This window comes from Podarcis muralis, chromosome 14 (genome assembly GCF_964188315.1).
Source record: "Podarcis muralis chromosome 14, rPodMur119.hap1.1, whole genome shotgun sequence".
Lineage (NCBI taxonomy): Eukaryota > Metazoa > Chordata > Lepidosauria > Squamata > Lacertidae > Podarcis > Podarcis muralis.
The window spans coordinates 29580949-29590985 of record NC_135668.1 but is presented as its reverse complement, the minus strand read 5'-3'; the positions used below and the strand labels follow the sequence as shown (position 1 = coordinate 29590985).

Genomic DNA, 10037 nt, shown 5'->3' with positions numbered 1-10037 from the left:
GGTCCTTCTGTGCGGTGCAGCAGGTCGGTAGGCGGGAAATGGCGACTGGCCGCTGCCGGGGCTGCTGAGCGGCTACGGAGCCCCCGGCGGCGGCGGTGCTGCTTCGTGCGACCAAGGTGGCGGGGGGCCCGGCCCTGCCGCCGGGGTAGCCGGACACCTGACGGACAGCAGAGACGACCAAGGCGACGACGAAGGCGGCGGGAGAAGTGAGGGACGTCCCCCTTCGCCACAGCCGCCGCCTCCTCACCCCCTCATCTCTCTCAGCGCCTCACAGGTAACCGCCGCCGCGACACCGCCCTGGGCGACTTCTGAGGGGACAGGGAAGGCAGCGGGAGGAGGCGGGGAGCGCAGCGGGCCCCTCAGCTGCCGCCGCGGGGGAAGGGAGAGAGGAAGGAGGGGTCTCCGGGCTCGCCCCCCTCCCTGGTCGGGCCTAGGCCGGAGGGGAGGGGCGAGGGGGGTCCTTCGCGCCCGAGTGACTCACGAGGCGAGCGCGGGAGGGGGGCGGGCGAGTGAGTAAACGAGCGAGCGGGAGCTTCTCTCTCCCTCTCCGCGCTCGCCTTCCCGCCCGCGCTGCTCCTCCTCCGGGGTGGGCTGGCTCTCTCTCTCTCTCTCTCTCTCTCTCTCTCTCTCTCTCTCTCTCTGTATCTACTCGCGAGTTGGATTTGTTTTGGGGGCGCCGCAGAAGGAGGAGCAGCAGCACCCGAACGAGGCGCTTGCGTCCTCTCTCTGCCTGCCTGCCTGCCTGCATGCTTGCGAGTGGGACTGGCGCTGAGAGCTCCACTCGCGCACGCCTCCTGCTTGTGCTCAGGCCCTATACGAGTGTGTTGGAGTGGGGCGGGGGAGAGAGAGAGATTGACCCAGAGCATGTGCAAAGTCTCAACGAGAGCAGGCAGGCAAACAGAATGGATCCTTAGGTTGGACTCTTGTGTTGGATGAAGATTGGAAGGCCCTGGGGCAAGATGCCCCAGGCACCCCCTACCCCACCCCACCCCACCCCAGATGGTAACACTGGCCTTCTTGCCTGGGATTTGTGGCTGGGGATTAGCCATTGAACACACCTGTGAAGCCTGCTTGTCATGCAAAACGTCCCAGGTTCAGTTCCCAGACACATCTCAAGTGGGATTGGGATGGTCTCTTGCATACCACCCTGGAGAGTCACTGCTCCCTGTCTGTGTGGGCAGGTGGTCCAGTGGTATGACTTTGTATCATACGGCTTCCAATGCTCTGTTCCTAAGCACTTGATATGCAACCAGGTGTGGGACCTGTCATGCTGAGGAGTGTATTGTGGATCCGCTGCTTAATATGGAAGGTATCTTAATATATGCATTTTTGGCTCCTTTTTAAAAAGAGAGAGTTCCAGGCAACATTTATAATTTTAGCTTCTCAACAGCCCTGTGAGGAGGGTTAAGTTGAGACAGGGTAACTGGCCCAAGGTCACCCAAGGAGCTTCACTGAGTGGTGGAATTGAACCTGGGTCTCCCCACTCAGAATCTGACATAACATTTTTGTGAGTCATTTGGAATTTATTCAGGCATGGAAAGCTCCTGTAAGCCATGTATTATACTCCTGGTCTGTGGTTGCCCTTCATCTCTATAATTGTTTATTAGGAATGTCCAATGTGGGGCTACCCTGTGTTCCTTTTTAATGTATTTGTTGAGACTGTGGGGAGAGGTTATTGTCTTGGCCATAGAATTAAGCTCAAATCCTTAGGGACTTGTGACATGTTCTAAGCTAAGGGGCCATACCTCTGCTGGGGTAGGACAAATTTTGACTGCTCACAATGGCACTGAAGAATGTGCCCAGGCAACCAAGTACCTGCCAGTGATGCTTTGGATGTGGCTTTGTCTGCCAAATGCATACCAAGGATAAAGCAATTGGGGGTCCTTTGATAGGAAAAGTGAGACAATATTTCATTGAACTCAAGTAGCTAAGCTATTATTACAGAGATAAAGAGTATTCACAGCAATCAGTACAACAATATATGGTTTATGGGGACTGGGAGTCAAGTGGTATGTTTTACTCATCCATCAGCTGCATCAAAATAGTAGGAATTATCAGATTGTGTTGCTGAACAAATGTATACAACTCTGCACTGAGGCTGCCTGTTGCTCTCAATATTTGGGCAATTAAATCTGAATGAATGTAGTTACCTGTTTGGGATCAGCAGTGCTTCACCTGCCCATGGCTTGTGGTGGAAATAGCATCAAAGCACAGTGCTTGAATGTGTCTGCCGAATTCTAAACTAATAATACTCCCAAGTGCTGAGTTTCTAATATGGGAGTTTACAACTCCAACTTTGTTTATGGATTCACTTTATTATTATTGCTATTTATATAACACTGTCAGTGCCTGTGGTGCTTTAGGGAGACATGCCCTGAGGAGCTTACAATCTAAAATTTGATACATTGAGAGCAGGGGAAGGGCAGGTGAGATAAACGGGGAAGGAATAAGCGGTTGTTGCAATGGCTTAAACTTGGTTGCAGGTTTAATTGCAGCCAGGCAACCTGGTGTTTTCCAAAAGTTTTGTACCACAGCTCCCTTTTTTTGTTATAGTCCAAAACAACCAGAAGGGCACCCAGTTGGTGAAGAACACTATAGGATATAGGAACAAGGGAGTCAAGTCAAAGGCCTCATGAAAAATAAATCTTTGAGAAATTTGAAGAAAGTGTCATCTCTTGTTGATATATGAGTACAGCACTAGTTTGACTCCTGTTTTCCCTAGAAGGTTTCAAATCCATTTATGAGCATTAATTACTGCTAGCTTGTATTGAACAAAAATAGTAATATTTATTTCCAATCTATTACAAAGGGCTGGTGCTGCAAAGGTTAATTATTAGTGTAAACAAAGGGCTTTGAATGGAAAATGGCCCACAGAAATGAAACTGTAAGTTACTGGTTTAATTTAATTGTAGCCCTGTGAAGTATGATAGTTGTATCTCATCTGCACATGAAAGAATGGAGGTACCGAACACCTGTGATGCTTTAATAAATGTTGTACATGGGTGACAGAAGAATGAACAGATTTGAGTGCTACTTTTCCTGTCTGTAATAAAACATTGCCTAAATAGAAAACAAACTTCATTTCAGTGAAATGGGCATATTCTTTCTTCTCCTGAGCTTCCACTTTTGCATCAGAGAATTACTTTTAGAGTTATAGTTTTGGGGGCTTTTCAGATTTTGGCTAGGTTTATTAGTCAGCCACAATTTGTTGTCCCTGGTCAACCAAATTTGCTGTGCATCCCAAAGGGGTGTGTGTGTGTGAGAGAGAGAGAGGTGAGTGTGAGTGTGGGTAATCGTTGGAATGTGTAGTAGTTGGAGCCCCTTGTGTGGCATCTGCCTACTGTAAAGCTCTTGTATTCTTGTTATAAATAAGTACACTAGACATTCTGTTGTTGCACCCATAACCTAGGTTTAAGGTGCCATTTAGCTTAAGGTTACCAGATGTCCTGGTTTCCTGGGGACAGTCCCCAGATTTACAAATCAGTCCCCTGACAAAATCCATATATTTAGTGAGAAGTTGAAAAGTATCCCTGGATTCATTGAAAAAAAATCTGGTAACCTTAATTTGGCTCCTAGCTTTCATATCTCAGTTTCTAACACTGGAGATGGCCTTACACTAGAGCAGATCATTTGCCCATCTAGCCATTATTAGTTGCTTTGATTGACAGTGGCTGTCCAGGATCACAGGCAGAGTCCTTTCTCCATCATTTGATGTGGTCCTTTTAACAGGAGATACAGTCATACCTCTTCTTGCAAACGCTTCATATTGCGTTTTTTCGGGTTAAGAATGTGGCAAACCCAGAAGTGTTCACTTCCGGGTTTCTCTGCATGCACAGAAGCGTTTGCGCAGAAGCTCTCTATCACGCTTCACACATGTGCAGAAGCGCTGCTCTGGTTACGGACTTTTTGGGGTGCAAACGGCACCCCAGAACAGATCGTGTCCCCAACCAGAGGTACCACTGTACAGTGGTATGTCAGGTTAAGAACTTAATTCGTTCTGCAGGTCCGTTCTTAACCTGAAACTGTTCTTAACCTGAGGTACCACTTTAGCTAATGGGGCCTCCCACTGAAGTAAAGTTCTTAGCCTGAGGTACTATTTCTGCGTTAGCGGAGTCTTCAACCTGAAGCGTCTGTAACCTGAAGCGTCTGTAACCTGAGGTACCACTGTACTAGCAATTGACCCTGGGACCTTTTGCAATCAAAGCAGGAGCACTGCTCCTTGAGCTGTAGCTCCTCCCCTGAAGTAAAGCAGGAAGTGAGCTGGGGCCCTTTCCAGAGGGCATGGGGCATATGTCCCCTGCAAACTGGCAGCTGGATGGTTAGTGATGCTACTTCCTTGTTTGCTTCCACAGGGTGTCTTGTTTCCTAGCTGAGCACATTCTCTGGGACATGCAGGATTTGTTTGTTTTGTTAATAAGAGTTTGTAAGCCACCTTTCTGTATTTGAGGCCCAGGGCAGCCAACAGCCACCCTGATGTATCTTGCCTGCCTGCTTAATTGGTTTTAATGGGTCTACTCTGAGTAGAACCCCTATGTGGCATCATTGCTCTGATACATCCCATTTTATTGCCATTATTTAGTGGTGAGTGGTTTCTCCTTGCAGGTGGAGTGTGGTTATGGTTTATGAAATTCTTTGCTCCTCCAATGTTTTTCAAATTTTGTGAATCTCCACCTCATTGGGTTGCATCCACTCAACAAATCTTTCCTCTTCTTCACATAGCATCTCATTGCCAACCTGAGCCTATTGGAGTCAGGGACTCCATTCCCCAGCCTCTCCCTGCCAGATTCCATTTAGGATACAATGAGGCTTCACTGATAAATCTACTGCATACAGTTTCAAACGTCTTATTTATAGCACATCCAAATTTGAGAGAGACCGTTTCCCTTTTCCTGTAGAAGCCTGGTAATGTATTTGTCTTGTCCTGGTCTTTTAGTTGTGGGTTTTGAAAACCAGGAGCAGCTTCAGTTTTTTCAATTCAAATCTTGTACATGAAAAGAGAAATGATACTGGGTATGTACTACTTGCAAATATATTGAAACAAAGTTGTCATTCCTCAGAGTAACACTTGTGGTGCCAAAGTTTATAATTGGCAGGGCAGGTGTGATATCATATTTTCAATATACTGTACCTGCAATAGTTTGCATTTTACTGGTTTTCGGTGGTAGACGATGAGGAAGCTTCTTTCTCACATATTTAATGACTTTAAGGTGTTTGCACACCAGGACTAAGTAATTTATAGGAAGGCATATTTCTACATTGCTAGGTAGACATTAAACCTTATGTGAAGTATGTGGAAGGTCCTTCAGAATGGTCAGTGTGTGCATGCACAGTGAATTCATTGGATGATTGAAACAGAGACATTGTTTCTGTTTCAAGAATATGCAGACTTGTTTGAAATGTGCATACAATATTAATTGGTAAACTGTATAAATTTGTTGTTGGATATATGTAAACAAACTTTCCTGGCCTCATATTTGGCTTGTCGTTTTCAGCAGTTCCATGACACTTCAGTCTTCCAAACGTTAGTCTCCTCTGGAGCAGGTCTGGAAAAATATCTCAACAACCCAGAAATCTGAACAAAGTATTCAAGAAGGGCCATCAGAGTTTGCAGCATGAAATCCTTTGATACCTAGGTGTCCAGGCACCCTGGAAATTTCCAGACCCATTTCTGTGAGTGGCTTTTCTCAAGCAGCATATGACCTAATTGAATGGATATATGTATGTAGGGAAGGAAATAAAAAATATGGTCCCAAACGAATAGTCTTGCATTGTCATTATTATTGAGTGGCTCTCTCAAATTCAGTATAGCTACGGTAACATTTTGGGTGAGTTTTCTTCATGTTTGGTGAAGAAATACAAACTCTGAAAATGAGGAAATAAGTTTCAAATTACTGTTGTTAAGTCTGACCTATGCATGAGATTACAAAGTTGTTCTTCCAGATTTATGGCTTTGTGACTGATCCCTTTTCTTTTCTTTTCTTTTCTTTTCTTTTCTTTTCTTTTCTTTTCTTTTCTTTTCTTTTCTTTTCTCTTCTCTCCCCCCACCCCCCATGTTGCTCCTTATTGCTATTTACTGACTTTGAACTTCATGTTTGTGCCTATGGTAGGGATAAACAGTTTTGTTCTTTTACCCAGGCTATCTCAGGCTGCCCTCTCAATATGCACATCAGTTTCTCATTCCAGTGCATTAACTAAGAAACTAGCAAAAGGAAGTAAGGTGTGTAAGAATGAAAATTTTGATAGAGCTTTCCATGAAGTTAATGTGGAAGGGAGGGATTAAAAATCATTTTGCCATGTCTTCCTGTATCTTGAATGGATAAGGTGCATTAGGTGGTGCCTGCCAAGTCCTCTATTTACACTTACATTAGGAATGAGGAAATCAAAGAGGTCTTTGCCTGTGCCCTAGCTTGGGTGAAGCCAATGTTACTGTCCTTTCAGCCTTTCCCTCTGGTAAAAAATGATAAAAAAAATATTTGCCAACCAGAGACTACAGAGCATCTCTCAACCAGACTTCTGAAGTCCGTCCATTTGGATAGTAGTGGCTTTCATAAGATGTTTCCACTTAGGGTCTAGGAGAATCTACCAAGTTTGTTTCATTCGGGGGCAATGGTGTTTTATTCTTTAAATATATTTAAATGCTGTTTGGGGGCACCACATAGGGCCCCCAAGGAAGCTTACAAAACATAATAAAATTACAATCCAAAAATAAAATAATCAGTTTAAACAAACACCAGAAAACCAAAATAGCATTTTGATAAACCATTACTTCGGAGATTGGATAACATCAAACATATGTCTGAACACAACAAAACCGGGAAAGTGGTAGTGGGGGTGGCGGCACTGAACTGGCTTCCCAAGGGTGACATCACCAAGAAGGCCCTGTCCTTCATATTCACCAGATATATCTTATATATACAACAAGTTCCACAATTTTGGTGGTTTCCTCAACAACTTTTGGGGTGTTCTGGTTTTTACTTTTTGAAATATGGCAACCCTAATATAGGGGTTTAAAGGTAACCACCTGCACTTTCAGTTGGGCTTGGAATTGCATTTGGAGCACTGTGGATTGAAGTAGCAACAGAGTTGCATGCTCCAAGTAATGGACCCCTGTCAACAGCAGGATGCAGCATTTTGAGTCAACTGTAATGACAAGACATATAATTAAAATGGCAGTCCTGCGTACAGCACATTGCAGCAGTCCGACCTTGATGTATGATATCTTGTGTGATCAACTATATGGAACAGAGTGATACGAGTGTCATGATTGCTGTATTGCAATTAATTATCAGTTATGCAGCAATATGTTCTACTTCTGAATTGCTAATATAAATGCTGTTGTAGATTTAAATGGGGAAGCAATTTAGTAAAAATACTTATTTTAGTTACAATGGTACCTCGGGTTACATACACTTCAGGTTAAGAACTTTGCTTCAGGATAAGAACGGAAATCGTGCTCCGGCGGCGCAGCAGCAGCAGGAGGCCCCATTAGCTAAAGTGGTGCTTCAGGTTAAGAGCAGTTTCAGGTTAAGTACGGACCTCCGGAACGAATTAAGTACTTAACCCGAGGTACCACTGTATTAGTATCATGCATTTAATCCAAATTGAACCTTTAGGATCACAGCAAGATAAATAATTTACTTGGTGAGAGAACCATACACTTTGTCATTTTAAAAAAAATATTTATATTCCACCTTTCCAACTACAGTAGAGGTCTTCAAAACATTTTACACAATAAAAGCAAATAAAAACAAACAACCATCATATTAAAATGCAGTGGTGACATTGAATGTCCTATATGCTACATCAATAAGTACAGTGGTACCTCGGGTTAAGAACTTAATTAGTTCTGGAGGTCCATTCTTAACCTGAAACTGTTCTTAACCTGAGGTACCACTGTATTGGAGAGAATTGGAGGTACTCTTTAGCCTCATTTGGATATCACACTAACCAATGTTGTAGTCTTTTGTGAATGAGCCTCAGTCTCGTATATTCCTCTCTCCTTTGGTGTGGATGTGTGGAGGAAATGGGAAGCTTTTGTTCTGTTTCTAACTGCAGCTGGGGAAACTGGGTAGTCTTAACTATGGTTTACTGAAACTAGTCAACTTCATGCTATGGTTTATTGAAAATGGAAGTGACATCAGCAGATCTCTTCATGACCACATTGGGGACGGGAGGTTTGTTCACATAATGTTAAGACATAGTCCAAATGAGGCCTTTGTATATCTTTTGGGGGGAAACGCTCATTTCATTAGAAAATTGTGCCACGATTTCAGTTTAATTTTAGATCTTTCAATGTGTGAAAACAAAACATGTATCTTCTTCTTTTGCCCTCCCCACACTGTTTTCATTCAGTTCGGCTTGACTCCCAAGGAAATAGTTACGAGCAGAATAGTTGCCATGTGTAAATAATAACTTTTCTATATTGCATTTTGACAAGTTAGGCCAATATAGTTATTGTGTTTAAGAAGGGGCAAGTCTGATTCAGGCATATACATTTTTCATGATGTACTTTGTACAAATACATACAAAGTAGTATTCCTATAATTATTTTAGACTGTGTGCTTTCAATGGTCCTTATTTAATCAGTGACTTAGCTTTTAATACAAAATTCTATTAGGCTGCAGTATTAAGTGTGTTTATTTGGAAACTAGTTTTAATGAAATTAGTAGGAAGTATGACCAGCAACCAGTTGAGCTGAGTCAAATTAATGTTATGCTGTGTGACCTCGAGGACAAGTTGCTCAATGTCTTTGGGCCTGAGGGGTCATTCTTACACTATGTTTTTGTTTTGGATAGATATACATTCATTGTAGTGTTAACATGTTATTTAAAAAATGTCACTTTCTACAGAACAGTTAGGACAACAATCTATGAGGTTTAAACATGACCTTGAAGAAAGTTACATACATGATTGCCAGAGGATGATGCCCCCCCCCAATAGATGTAGCTTCTGAAAAGATCCCTAATCCTAGTTTTGTGCCCCCTTTGTGCCCTTTCTTGATCACAAAGAGAGAGGTAACTGAATAATTATTACTGGTCATGGAAGCTGGAAGCTGCTGAGCTCCCATAACATCTCTAGATACCTTTCCTAGCTTATATTTTGTAAGAATTATTTCACTTCAGTAATGTGAAATAACTACTTTCTTATTTAATCTGAAAATTGTTCGTGTATCTTTTATTTCACACTGCATGGTATGGTAGGTACTGTCCAATAATTACTTCATAGGCTGCAGTTACACATTTTACATGGCTGCAAATGGGCAGCTCGTCGGTACATGTGAACCACCAAATGTTTCTTGCCAGTTTTTTTTACTCTCCTTTTGCCCCTACACACTGCTGAATGCCCAGTCATTTTCCCTATTTCCTTGAATGTTTGACTCTCCTAGAGCAGCTTCTGGCAGAGGCTCACCCCCAGACACCATCCTACGTATGTAAGCCAGCCTGCGCTAGCTCCCAAATAGCTGTGTGTCAGGCTGTAGGGGTGCATTATTATGATAAGGAGGGCAGCGCAAGGAGGGAAGAGCTAACCCTACCCTCCTTGTACATATTCACTGATCACTCACTGGCGCATGTGATTTCAAAATTGTTGGCAACTCCTGCACTTAACTGTGGTTTAGCATGATGTGCATGAGCTGGGATGAACCTCAGCCTTCTGCATTGCTCTCTCCTTTCTGCTGCCTTAACACAGCATGGAAAACAATTTTGACTGTTTTGTTTCACTGCCCCTGAATCTCTGGTTCTTGTTTGGCTTATGTTTTATAGCAAGCTCCTGTCAGTTTTAGAACAAGCTAATTCCAAACCATGGGTTATGAAGTTGTCTTGTTAAACTAACCAGAGTTTATTGTCATAAGATTCAGGCAGAGTGAAGCAAAATGCAGTCTGAGTAATTTTCCAGGCCATGTGGGCTGATGATGCCACTGTTGGGATTGTTCCATCTTGTGCACATCATGCTAAAGCAGGGGCGGGGAGGCTTTTTCAGCCTGAGGGCCACATTCTCTTGTGGAAAAAATTGTAGGGTCTGCATGCCAGAGGCAAAAG

The 10037-nt window shown here is 43.4% G+C and overlaps 1 protein-coding gene across 3 annotated transcripts in view; it reads left to right on the top strand.

Annotated features, from left to right (window-relative positions):
- Positions 1–20: 20 nt before the first annotated feature.
- Positions 21–10037, top strand: part of CTDSPL2 (CTD small phosphatase like 2) — a 39475-nt gene continuing 29458 nt past the window's right edge. For 2 of the 3 annotated variants that reach the window (XM_028705293.2, XM_028705290.2), the window contains exon 1: positions 22–274. The gene's annotated coding sequence lies outside the window, so the exon portion shown is untranslated. Of the gene's footprint in view, positions 275–5492; positions 5671–10037 lie in introns of all 3 variants that reach the window. The other variant, XM_028705291.2, reaches the window with a different exon arrangement.